The sequence below is a fragment of the Cupressus sempervirens genome, chromosome 11, assembly GCF_028749045.1.
Source record: "Cupressus sempervirens isolate cs-2001-9-10 chromosome 11, ASM2874904v1, whole genome shotgun sequence".
NCBI classification, from domain to species: domain Eukaryota; kingdom Viridiplantae; phylum Streptophyta; class Pinopsida; order Cupressales; family Cupressaceae; genus Cupressus; species Cupressus sempervirens.
This window is the reverse complement of record NC_143128.1, coordinates 91,949,912-91,964,666: the sequence shown is the minus strand read 5'-3', so window position 1 is coordinate 91,964,666 and position 14,755 is coordinate 91,949,912.

Sequence of the window (14,755 nt, the reverse complement as noted above, 5' to 3'; positions counted from 1 at the left end):
GGTCATCTCATTATTACTCTTTAACCATTGTAGCAGTAATCTAAATCTCCTAACAGAGTTGGCTTAACAACTATTTGCAAATTCTTAACAAGGTGGCAATTCCATTGAATTGTTCTCAAGACCTCTAACAAGGCCACTCCTAATAGGGTGATTAAATCCTTTAACAGGGTCACACCTAACAGTGTGTTTTGTAACCTTTAACAGGGTTGGCTTCTAACAGGGCTTACTTCAAAAGAGTGAAAAATAGTAACTAGTTGCAATTGGTGATTTTTCCCAAATTGGGTTTCCATGTTTAATCCTAGTTTCAAGTGTGTTCATGATATTTTCTTTTATGTGTTTGCAATTAAGTTAAAGTAATGGTAATCATATATAACATCTAAAGGTTTATATGTTAATTATTTACCGAGCTAATCCAATTATTACTAGGTTACAACATTCTATGTGTTTACTGAGCTTCAATAGTATATAGTTATCTATTTGCATCTTGTACTGACATCTAAGGGATCTGAAATTTATTTTTGTAGTAATTGATTCACCCCTCCCCTCTCAGCTACTACTCTTGTATTTCCAAAAATTGGTATCAAAGCTTTTGGTGCTTGTAGAGAAGGTTTCAAGGATCTAAGCTAAAGATTAGGATGTCTTACAAAAGAGAGATTCCCAAGCTGAATAGTGACAATTTTGTAGCATGGCAAGGACTTATGAAGTTACACCTAGCTACCATCAGTGATTCAGGATGTAAGTATCTTGATGTTGAATACAAGACTCCCACTGGAACTTTATTAGTTGAAGATATTGCTAAAAAGAAGAATCATAATATCATGATGATTGACATTTCATGTGCTCTTAGTTAAGTTGAATTTGATGAGGTAAAAGATTGCAAAACTGCTTATGAAATGTGGAACAAATTGAAAGATATCTATGGAGGAGATGACAATGTAAGAAGAGCCAAAGCAAAAAGTCTTAGAGGACAATTTGATCAAATGAGAATGAGAGAAGATGAAAACATTGCAAAATATGTGGAAAGAATCAAGGCCAGTGTAAGTGCAATCAAAGAATTTGGATGAGACATTAAGGAGGAAAATTTTGTAAGTAAAGTGCTCAGAACTCTTCTTCCTATTTATGCAATTAGAGTATCTTCTATTCAAGAAAAGAGATGTGATCCAAATAACAAATTAGGCTTGGATGCTATAGTTGGAAGATTGACAACTTTTGAATTAGATAACTATGATAAATTAGGCTTGGATGCTCTAGTTGGAAGATTGACAACTTTTGAATTAGATAACTATGATAACTATGTTCCTACTTTAAAGAGTATTGAAGCTACATTTAAAGCTAAACTCACACTCAAAGAAAAGGGTAAAAAGTCAAAGTCTAGTCAATTAGGAAGTGAAGAGATGAAACATTAGAAGAAAGTTTAGATAGTGATCTTGAAGTTGTTGAAGCCCTACTTGGAAGGAAGTATTCCAAAGGTAGAGGGAAATACAAATGTAAAGTTCCTTTGATCTACTTTTCTTGTGAAGAAGTTGGTCACATTGTTGCTAGGTGTCCAAACAAGGAAATCAAGGATGAGAAGAAAAGAAACAAACATATAGGCAAGAAGGACTCCAAAACCTACAAGAACTACAAGGACAAAGGTAAGAAATCTTGTTTTATATCTAAAGATTCTGATAATAGTGAAGATGAAATGGTATATATTGTTGTGAAAGATGAATTTGATGATGGAGATAAGATGGCACTTATCTCTCATGTTAGCAAAAATGATATATGGATTATTGATAGTGGTTGCTCACATCATATGACTGGTGACAATTTTTTTTGAGCATATGGAATATTATGATGGAGATAGTGTAAGATCTTGAAACAATGAACCTTGTAACATAAAAGAAAAATGATGTATTTTATTGACTAAAGAACTTGTATGTGACAATGCTTATTGGGTTAAAGGATTGAAGCATAATCTACTGAGTGTGACACAATTGAATAAAATTATATTCAAGGTAGAATTCATGAATTGACAGGCCAAATTACTAGATGGAAAAGGAAATCTGGTTGGATCTAGCAAGCAAACAAAAGGTAGAATATTTTATCTTGATCTCAGTGATTGTTCATTTTTTATTGCTCAAGTAGAAGAAAACTGGTTATGGCACAAAAGGCTATGTCATGTGAACTTTGAAAATATGATTAAAATAAGCAAACATAGAAGAGTAAAAGATATTCCTAGTTTGAAGAAACCTGACATGGGTCCATGCAAGAATTGCCAAATTGGTAAGACGGGAAAGACAAGCTTCAAGAGAAAATACTATCAGTCAGAAGAAGTCTTAGAAATTGTTCATATAGACTTATGTGGACCTATTGGAATAGAGAGCTATAGTGGAGAAAAGTTTTTTATTCTTTTTGTTAATGACTACTCTAGAATGATGACAGTAATGTACCTAAAAGAAAAATCCGAAGCCTTTCAAAAATTCAAGTGGTATCTATCAAGAGTAGAAAAAGAAATTGGAAAGAAGTTGAAGTGCTTAAGATCATATAGAGGTGGTGAATTCATCTCCCATGAATTCAATAATTTTTGCATTGAAATAGGAATCAAAAGAAAAGTATCAACCCCTGGTGCACAACAATAGAATGGTATAGCTGAAAGAAGAAATAGATCTATCATGAATTATGCAAGAACACTGATGATTGAAAAGAATATTGCTCTCAAATACTAGAAGGAAGCTATCAACATTGCAGTTCACACCTTGAACCGAGTTCAGTTGAAGAAAGATTCAAACAAAACACCTTATCAACTATGGTATGGCTACAAACCTAATGTAATCTACTTGAAAGTATTTGGCAACAAATGTTATATATTGAAAAAAATTGGAAAAGGAAAATTTGATGTAAAAGGTGATGAAGGCGTATTTCTAGGATACTCCTACAGAAGCAAAGCATACAGATGTTTGAATTTTTCTAAGTTCACAAAATTATAGAAAGTGCACATGTCAGAATTGATGAATTTACAAAAAATAGTGAAGAAGAAAGCAACAAGGAACCCAAAGATTACAAAATATTTGTATACTATGAACTTGATACTCTACCAAATTTATCTAAGAGAAAAGAAGCTTCATCTCTTTAGCCCCTAGAAACTCCAATAGTTATCGAGTTGTAAACAGTGCAACTAGAGTTACAAGGACCCGAGTCATAATTAGAAGCTACCAAGCTAGTTCAAACCGAGCCTGATGGACCTGAGTCATAGATAAAAGGACCCGAGCTTGAAACTAAAATTTAAGAAGATGGTGGAACTCATTCAAAGACCAAAGAGCCTATGTTAGCAAGTTATTTTAGAAGACATGATGCACTTGATTAGATCGTTGGAGACAAATATGATGGAACAATGAAAATAAGAAAATTAAAAGATAAATGTTTACTTACTAAATTTGAACCTAGAAGTGTTACAGATTCTCTAGAAAATAAAAGTTGGATTGAAGCAATGAATGAAGAAATAGAACAAATAAACAAGAACAAAACCTGGACTATTGTTCCTAGACCCAAGGATACAAATGCAATTGGTACAAAGTGGGTATTTAGAAATAAGCTGAATGAAGATGGAAAATTATCAAGAAACAAAGCAATATTAGTGTGCAAAGGTTATTCTCAAGAAGAAGATATTGACTATGGTGAGACTGTTGCTCCTATGGCAAGACTAGAAGGTGTTAGAACTTTACTAGAATATGAAGCACATAGAGGATTTAAAGTATATCAAATGGATGTTAAATCTATATTCTTGAATGAAATTCTTGATTAGGAAGTCTAGATTGAACAACTAGAAGGTTTTGTAGATCCTAGCAAAAGAGACATGGTTTGCAAACTACACAAAGTATTATATGGTCTCAAACAAGCTCTCAAAGCTTGGTATGAAAGACTACATAATTACTTTGAAAAGATTGGTTTTCAAAGGACAAATGACAACAATAGTTTATATATCAAAGAAAGATCAAATAAGAAGATTGTGTTGGCAAAAATATTTGTTGATAATACTCTATTTACAAGAAATGATGACTTATGCAAATCATTCTCAGAAAAAATGAGTGAAGAATTTGAAATGTTTATGTTTAATGAGATAAAATTCTTTGTTGGGTTGCAGATACAACAGAACAAAGATGGTATCTACATCACTCAATCCAAATATATCAAGGAGATACTAAAGAAATTTGGAATGAATATTCAAAACCTATTGAAACCCCTATGTCTATTGGACATAAGCTTTCCAAAACTGATGATTCTAAGGTAGTATATTAGACTACATACACATCAATGATTAGAAAATTGCAATATGTACTGTATATAAGGCTTGATATTGCATTAGCAGTTAGTATAGTGGTAAGATTCTCAGCAAATCCTAGAGAAAATTACATGATGGCAACCAAGAGAATCATGAGATATTTGAAAGGTACTGAAGAATATGGCTTATGGTACAAACTTGGAGGCAATTTGGACTTGAATGTGTTTACTAGTGTTGATTGGGTAGGAAGTGTTGATGGCAAAAAGAGCACTATTGGTGGAGCATTCTTTCTTGGTAAGAAACTAGTATCTTGGACAAGCAAGAAGCAAAATTATACATCTCAAAGCATAGTAGAGGCAAAATATGTAGCAGTAGTAGTCAATTGTTCTAACATTGTTTGGTTCAAACAACTGCTCGAAGGAATGAAGGTAGACATCAAAGATCTAGTAGTCATATATTGTGATAACAATAATGCAATCAACATATCAAAGAATCCAGTAATGCATTCCAAAACAAAGCATATTTCTATAAAATATCATTTCTTAGGAGAATTAGTGCAGAATGAAGAAGTTAGATTGGAATATGTGAATACAAAAGAATAGATTGTAGACATATTCACCAAGCCATTACCTAAGGATGCATTTTTGTATCTAACAGGTAAGTTAGGGATCATTCCCCTATATAAAATTCACTAAATGAAGTTTAGTGAATGCATTATCCAGAACCTATTGAAGATTAATAAGTTGGTGCAAAATTGGCAAGGGCATATTACAGATGAATCAGTACATTGGTATTTACATAATCATTATCTTTGGCATGTGTTGTCAAAGAGGGAGAAGTTTACTGTCATATCTTTGAGAAAAATTTCAACCAAAATAAAGTAAAGAACCAAAGAGGGAGAAGTTTTCCAAAGAATAATTTTTTTGAAAGACGGAGAAAGTTTTGAATGAACTTGGTAGTAGCTGTTGCAGATAGAATCCAATGAAAGGAAGAGCTCATATTTTCAGAGAGAGTTCTCAAGTCTGAATCCAAAATTTCATTGTGCTATGACATGTTGTGTTGTCATCAATGCCAAAGAGGGATATTTTTGGATAAAATTGATTAATTGTGTGTTGTCTTTGATGTTACACAAATGTCATATCATTATCATTCAATATATGTTGAGCTCACTCGAGTAGTGAAAACAGTTCTCAGTGTCTACTGAGCGTTCCTGTGTTTTCCTAGCTTAAAAGGTAGTGTCTACCAAGTTCACTTAGGCATTAAAGAAAAAGTTGCAAAAAGTGAGTGTTAACTAAGCTCACTTGGTTAATGAAGGAAAGTTGGATGGAACTAGTGCTAACCAAGCTCACTCAGTTACCAAAGGATTTTTATGAGTTTGCAATGTTAACCAAGCTTCTATTGGTTAACAAAGGAAATCATTTTTGAGTTAGTTTCTACCAAGTTGGGTTGGCTAACAAAGGATTTTCTTATTTTGGCATAATATGCTTAATTGATTTATCTATTGATTTCAGCCGACTAAGGTGTTGAATATTAATTATTCTAAGTTGTATTTGAGCCAACTTGACAAAGTGGAAGATATAAGTATAAGGTCAAGTTGTGATTTAAAAGTGTGTATGTAATGAAGATGTTATTGAAGATTTAATGATGAGAAGAGGAAGAAAATTTGAAGGATAAGCTGAATATCCTTGTGGAGTAGCATAGATATATTCAATCAGGAGAGATCTATAATTAGCAGTTCAATTGCATTCAATTCAAGTCATCTCATTGTTACTCTCTAACCATTATAGCAGTGATCTAAATCTCCTAATAGATTTGACTTAACAACGATTTGCAAATCCTCTAACAAGGTGGAAATTCCATTAAATTGTTCTCAAGACCTCTAACGAGGCCACTCCTAATAGGGTGATTAAATCCTTTAACAAGGTCATACCTAACAGTGTGTTTTGTAACCTTTAATAGGGTTGGCTCCTAACATGGCTCACTTTAGAAGAGTGAAAAACAATAACTAGTTACAATAGGTGGTTTTTCCCAAATTGGGTTTCGACATTAAATCTTGGTGTCAAATGTGTTCATTCTATTTTATTTTATGTGTTTGCAACTAAGTTAAAGTAATGGTAATCATAGATAATATCTAAAAGTTTATATGTTAATCATTTACCAAGCTAATCCTTGGGTTACAACATTCTATGTGTTTACCAAGCTTCAACAGTATACAGTTATCTATTTGCATTTTGTATTAACATCTAAGGGATTTGGGATTTATTTTTGTAGTAACTAATTCACCCCTCCCCTCTCAATTACTCCTCTTATATTTCCAACACTTACATCTAGTATCGAAAAGACTTCTCCTAAGGATAGGTTCTTTATCACTTCCCTTATTACATAAGTTTCTTCTCACCATCAAATTTTCTCCAACCTTAGGTCCATTCGATGAAACCTCAATGTCTCCTTGAACCACAACATTTATGTTAGCTTGCGCACTTTTAGAGGATCTAAACTCAAAGGATCTATTCCATTCTTTACCACATCTAAAACAATTACCATGAAAACCCCCTCTAGAATAAGAATTACCTCTTCCTCAGTAATAACTAATACCTCCTCAATAAGAATCACCACCTTTCCACTCTGTCTTTCCTTTTTCATCATTGCTCCAGTTATATTTGTCCTTATCTTGCACAAATTTTTTAGATTTGCCACCTTTCCATAAGATCTACCTCTGCCTCTCTGTAATCTACCACCTCTACCTCTCTATCTTTTTTTATGCTTCTTTGTCAAGATATCCTCAAATTTCAAGGCATATTGATATGCTTCCTCCATACTTTCCAATTTCACAAAACTTATATCATCTTGAATCCTTGATATCAATCCATTTATGTACCTTGCAATTTTCTCAACATCATCATCCACATGTCTAGATTTGATGTCCACTCTATCTAATTCCTCACTATACTCCTCTACATCATGTCCCTTTGTCTCAAATATTGCATCTTTCTCAACAAGCTAACTTGGTAATCAATAGGAAGGAACTTGTTCTTCACCGTGTTCACCATTTTTGGAAAACTCTTGATCTTCCCCTTTCCTCTCCTATGTCTATCAATTTGAAAATGCTCCTACCATAGTGAGGCATGACCCTTCAATCTAGTAACTGTGATTTTTCAACTTCCTATAATCAGGAGTGTTTTCATAGTCAAATAACTTCTCCATATCAGAGATCCAATCCAACACAACATTGGTGTCCAATTTTCCATCATAAGGAACAACTTCTAAAATAGGCTTTTAATTTTCCCTAGATAATATTGTCAACAATCTTGCCACACCTTGATCTTCTTTAGGTTTTGGATTATGGTTTGGTATTACTATTTCATCATCTCTCACATCATCAAGATGCACTCCTATCCTCTGGGTTGTCTCTACAGTATCTAATCTGGCTGTAATTTTTCTTAATGTATCCAATACGATATTGTCAACATTTCCTCTACCTCAAACCATGTTTACAATTAGGTTCCTGCAAGATCATAACCCTTTGCAAGTTGTAATTCAAATCCTTAGATCTCTCACCCTACAACCAAATCCACATAGGGTTCTACATGATCCAATCTCCACAAGAAAAAATTTGGCTCTGATACCGCTTGACCTAAGGAAGGATGATGAAAACTAGGGCCAAAGGAACACCCAACTACCAAAGCCACCTGCAAGAGAAAAAATGACAATAAAACAACACAAAGAAAAACAACCAAAGGAGATAGAATAGAAAAAATAAAATATTGTTTCATCAAATCATCAATATGCATGTCCAATTGTAAGGCCCTCTGGGTTACAACCAACATTACAATTCATACTTCAATGATGACCTTCACATTCTAACTCCTACTAAATCTTCCTTATCAGACTACTTTCTTGATGATCCTAAGACTCTACCCAATAGCCCCTTAAATACTTGTATGACTACAAGTTGACCTGTTACAAATTGCCAACTAAATAAACCCTTACTTTAAATGCACAACCAAGCCACACGTTGGCTCTCAAAAAATATTAAATACAAATCACAAAATTAATGCACAAGATTGGCCTAAACTAGAACAAGACACAAATAACTCAGCCAAAGAAGGATCAAGGCAAATACCAGCAATCAACGATGCTCGACACATACACAAAATTGACACCAACATGCAATTGACAACAACTAAGAACTTGACACTAACTATGAGCTCAGTAACAACAAAGAACTCAACACCAACTAGGAGCTCGAAAACAACTAAGAGTTTGACAACAACAAAGAGTTCAGTAGAAACAACAAAATGAGAGAAACATGCAAGATAAAAATGCAACCAAGGATGCTCCTACATCAGAAGGAATTAACAGTCTATGTAAATCCTTTAGCAAGGTGACATTCTAAATGGAATGATCAAATTCCTCTAACATGTTCACTCCTAATAGGGTGATAAAATCCTCTAACCATGTCACATTTAACAATGTGTATTGTAACCTTTAACATGGTTGGCTCCTAACATAGCTCACTTCAAAAAAGTGAGAAGTGGTGACATGCTGCTGGTGGTTTTTCCCAAATTGGGTTTCCACGTAAAATCCTAGTGTCAAACTTGTATTGAATGTTTTATGGTGATTTACATTTACATGTTTACATTCAACAAAGTGTGTTACAATTAGGACAATAATTTTCTTATCAGAATAGAAGAGACCAAGTGACAACAGGATAAGAAGAATGATGAATTTCTTGAATGTTTAATTGTTCAAATGGTACTTATGGACCTTGAGTAACTGATTCAACCCCCCCACTTTTAATGATATTGTAAATATTTCCAACAATTGGTATAAAAGAACAATGCTTATAGAGAGAAGTTTTGAAGGTACTTAAAGCTAAAGATCATGAACAACAAAAGAGAGATACCAAAGATGAACAACGAGAACTTTCCTGCATGGAAAACTTTGATGAGACCACCTATCTAGTATTAGTGATGTTGCTATCAACTTTGTGGATAATCAGTATGTGAAGATAACAACTACTCCTCTAACAACCGAATAACTAAAACAAAAGAAAGAACACACTCAAGTAATGTTGGAGATTGCCTCAGTCCTAAGCTATGCCAGGTTTGATGATTTAAATGAATGTGATAGTGCAAAGAAGATGTAGGACAAACTGAAGACCATATATGGAGGTGATGAAAATGTCTTGAGAGCCAAATCAAAGAGTTTGAGAGGTAAATTTGATGACATGAGAATGATGGAAGGTGAGAACATAGTGCAATATTGTAAAAGAGTCAAAGAAGTTGTTAATGCTATTCATGGTGCAAACATAGAATTTAAAGATGAAATAGTTGTTGGAATTATTATGCGAAAGGTAAAATTCTAAGGGGGGTGTGAGGGGGCGAATCAGTAGTTTAGACTTGGACCCATAAGACTTTCACCACATATCTATCACATGCATTCAATGAGTAAACTGAAATAACATGTAAAACATATACATCTAAATCATATGAACATGTAAGTATTTACACACATAACACTAGATATGATTACCCAGAAACCCTCCAAGTGAGAAGGTAAAATTGGGGTGGGGATGACACCCAAAAATGTTCACTACTATAGTAATAAAGTGTATCCAATTAAGGTTACAATATTTTGACCATGAAACATGATCTACCCTATGAAAGGTTTGTCCTGTTAAAGGCTTACAAAGACTATTAGGTCTCACCTTGTTAGAGGATTTCAACATCCTATTAGAAGTGTGCCTTGTTAGAGGAATTTAACTTACAACTAAGTAAGCACCCTATTAAAGGATTTCATATAGCCTATTAAGACTACTCTATTAAGAGATTTGACTAAAATCACCTATTAAAATGTCTCAGCATAGATCCTACAATTGGCACTTGCTTGCTTGATAACAAATCAACTCTAAACAATGTCTTCTTGATCAAATGTATCAATGTTGTATCCTTTTCTCTATCCTCTATTCTTCTCTAATTGATTCTATAATTCACTTTTTCTTCATAACTTCTGAGTCACCTTGAATGCTCTATCTGTGCATGCAAACTATCCTCTTCGCTCCTTCAATTCCTTACACACTCATAATGAAGAGTTTAGGGTTTCATTCTCCTTAATAAGACTTTGGTGGCTTAGGGAATCCAATTTAGAGATTCTTTGTTATCTCCAAAATATCATAATACAATCTTAAGTTGGCTCAAAAATGGTTTACATAGTTGTTTGTACCATTACAAATAGATATGTCAAAACTGTGTCACTCGGCATATGAAGTCTCTGATACTCTACATGCAGTGATCTTTATTCTGTGACTCAACACCTGTATTGCTTGACATCCACTATTTACTTAGCTCTCGAATCCCTCAGCATGGTCTATTTTCTCAGCACTTGAGTGACTTAGCACATGAGTGGCTCGACACTCACTATAGCTCAACATGTTCTAATATTTACATGTTGTGCTCGACATTTATTACTAGTTTGACATGAACTAAGTAAATGGCTTAAGTGTTTTGACACTCGTTAAAACCAACCTGAGATCAACAATCTCCCCCTTTGACATGAGTGACAAAAACACTTGAATATACATTATCATCCTTGATTTCTCTAGCATAACACATCCATGACTCAACTTATATACAAAACTTCAAAATTTCAAAATTTTGCAATAACTTGTATACCTCAAAATTTGATAACTCCCCCTAAGTTGATATGTTTATTTTGTATCCAAAATTTTGTGCTCCTTCTAAGTAAATCTATCTTTTCTGATACACTTTTGACTTCAATGCATTGTTTTCTTTCATGCTCTGCCTTAGCTGATATCTCCCCATTGATATTTCTTCCCCAAAAATATTTCTCCCTAATACTATGCTCCCCCTTTCTTATTCTTTCCTCTATGTTTATACTCCCCCTATCTTATTTTCTCCCCCATTGTATTTTTCTCCCCCTTTTTGACACTTATGTCAAATGGGCTATACACTTATTATGTGTTTGTCCAGAAAAAATTTATGGACATCTAATATGATCTTGAGGGTTGCATCCCAGTTATCACATGCAACATCCAATGACTTGAGTTGGATTGCAAGCTTGATAATAAGGTGATCTAGACCATCCAAAGTAGAAAGATTAGTAGAGTTTCAACATAGCCTAGCTCCTTGTGCAATATTTCCATATGTGGGGTGAGGGTTGCTTGTATGATTGTTAGTTTGGCTCTTATGTTGGCCTCATCTATTGTTAAGATAGCTAAATAACTTTGTCTTTGAAGTAGTGTGCTAAAACTCTTCTCACTCTGAGCTAGATCTATTGGTAGTCTTGCACCTAATGTAGATATTTGGCTCTCCAAACTCAGAATGTGACTTCTGGTCTCTTGAGTGAAGAGTGTAGGATTGCACAATTTTGTGTACAATAAGAATATGTTCTCAAGTACCTTCTTCACATCCTCAACCTTAGTTGCCAATGCAACTTTTTGTAGTGCTATCTCACTAGATATTTTCTCATTCACTTTATTTTGGAACTTCTTAACTAGCCATTCTAAAAGTTTGGCATTTGTATCAAGGTCTTCATTACTAACCTTCTCCACTATATCTGTTAGTTGTTTTATTAGTGGTTTAGTCCCTTTAGGAGTTGGTAGACTAAATGCATCTAGAAAGATGTCCTTGATGTCTTGATGTGCTTGCTTCTACCTATGTTCTCTCCTAAGCATTTCTTGATGTTTCTCCTTTCCAAGGCTTACTATAAAATGCCTATTTGTTCTAGTGTCATAGTATCATAATCATATTTTGGAATAACTGTTTCTTCATCAAGGCTTATATCTCCATAATGAAATACCTTTTCAACCTTTGATGAGCTTGGGCTTGGCACCGAGATTTGCAATAGAATAGCTTCTATGCTCAACTTTTGAAGAGTTTGTTTAAAAGAAGTGCTAGATGCTAGTAAAGATACCAGTGCTTGAATGGCCACTTGTTCCTTCACCTTAGGTGTTAACTCACTCTCTTTAGGCTTGCCCTAATCTACTACTATGACTTGACTAGAACCTTGTCCTTGTGTTGTAGGTGCAAATGAGTCTATCTAGCCTATTTCTTTCTGTCCTGTAGTGATGTGTTTCTCTTCTATTGTTTTCTTCTCAATTGTATCAACCTTAACTATTATATCAACCTTGGTAGATTTAGCTTTAGGAATTTGAACCAAAGGTTGTACATTAGTAATTAAAGGGATGATAGAAGGTGGTTCTTGTGGATTCACCTTTTCCTTTGTGACATTAGTTACTTCCTTTTGTAGTTCTTCTACACTAACCAAAATAGGATTGCCACTAAGTTTGGTCTAGAATGTAGATTGATCTAGTATTTTCTTCAAGTCTTTTACAGTAAGAAGATTGATGTTTTGAGTTGATAGTCTTGGTTGTGTCATGGGGAGGACTAACATTTGATAATTATGTGTCATTCATACTCTATTCTTCTCACTGCTCAAGCTCAATTGTTGCCTTGTCATCTTCTTTCACTTCTATCTCTCCTCCAACTATGTTTCTTTGTCATCATCTTCTTTATCATCATCTTCTTTGTCATCATCTTTAACCTCTGAGGGTTCAACTTCTCTTTTCTTGACTGTGGTTAACCCATAAATGAGTTTTCCATATCTATGTTGATTTCTTTATAACATCCTCAATAGTATTTTGTAGAATGCTAAAGGCTCTATATTTAGGTGTGAACCTAACTACATATTTCTTTATAGCCTTAGTAGTTTACCCCTTAGTTAACTCAGGTATCACTTGGGCTAGTGTGGTCTCCCTGATTTGTCTTTCTAGATTTAAACAATAATGCCATTTTTGATCAATAGTGTTATATAGACTCTTAGGTACTAATTTGGCAAATTCTAGTGGTGTTGTTTTAAACTTTGACATCATGGCATATAGGGCCTCTTCCACTTGGTTTTTCTCCTCCTTACTATATTTATCAAAATCAACATGACTAAAACCTAATAAATTTGCATTGTTCTTAAAATTTTCAAATAAATTCTCAAGATCTAAGAAAGGATTGTGACTCACCACCTTAAATTGGCTATTGTCATCTAACTCTATTTTCTCTTCATCAGAATCTAGTTGGGCAACATATTTCCTTCTTTTTCTTTTCTACTCCTGACCTCCTTGCTCTATTTACTTTATCCTTTTCTTAGCCTTTTGTCTTATAGCTCATGTGTTGGCTCTTGTTGTGGGTGCAGTGGGCTTTGGTTGACTTGGTTTGACAAGTTTCTTTGTCCTTTCCATAGGCTATGACTTAGCCTTCCTCTTCATTTTCTCTGCAGGAGTTGGTGCTTCCTTGACTTCTTCTCCCTCAACCCCTTCAGTCTCCTCCTATTCTTTATCTTCTCCTAGGCCTTGTGTCAATGTTAGAGGTTCTTGAGCTTGAGTTTCTTCTTCCTCTCCATCCTCTTCTTCTTCTTCTTCTTAATAATTGATGCAGTCTTTAATTCCACAACAATCTTGGACTTTTCTAATTCATAGTTCCCAAAAACTTTTGTAGTTTTTTCTACTTCCTCTACTAGTAGAGTTGTTATAGCTACTGAGACTTTATCTAAATTTACCTCATACCCTAGGGGTCTCAACCATCTTACCCATGGTGTGGCAGCTTGTACAAATGTGTAGTCAGTGTCAAAAAGAAAACATACATCATTATAATGTTTCTCAACCAAAGATACTAGTATCCTTAGTCTTTGCTTCATTGAATTTTTGAAATCTTCAAAGTAACTAGTCATTAAGGATTCAAAATTTTCTCCTACCTGCTTAATGTACTTACCAATCTGTACTGCAAAAAATCTATTGGTCTTCCATCCTACTATTCCAAATGAGTGAAATGTGTTTTGTACATAAAAGAATATATAAATCAATATTGAACCAAATTTTCACGTGATTGCTCTAAGGTTCTCCATAAGTTGTTGCAGTTGTAGTTATGCTAGATCATATGTATGATCTTTCTTAACAATCTTGTAACCAACATCCACAGCTATATAGGGTACACTATTCAATCTATTGGATTGATAGAATTTGTGTGAAATTACCCTTACAACAAAGTTAATAAGAGGATCTATGATTGTATCTATAGTCATACCTCTTTTATTCCACATAGCTCTAGTATTCTTTGCAATCATTTCCTTGGAATCACTTCTGAGTGTGTTAGGCCTATCTAGGGTTGGGTAGCTAGTAACCCTATGAATTATTATTTTGGTTATTTTGATAGGTCCACTCTCTAGCCACAAGGAACCATCATGAATTTGGCTAAGCACAATTCATATCCACTCTGTTTTAAATACATTTGGAAAATCTAGGGCTCGTGTTAAACCCTTTTTCTCAACAATCTTGAATTCTTCTTTCAAAACACCATTTTTACATAACCTATTGTATTCACCTTTGATTTCCATGTCACCAATGCTACCAATCTTGCAATTATAAAATTTTCTCACATCTTATACCATTATTACATTTGGCAGGATCATTAAAAATGCACCAGA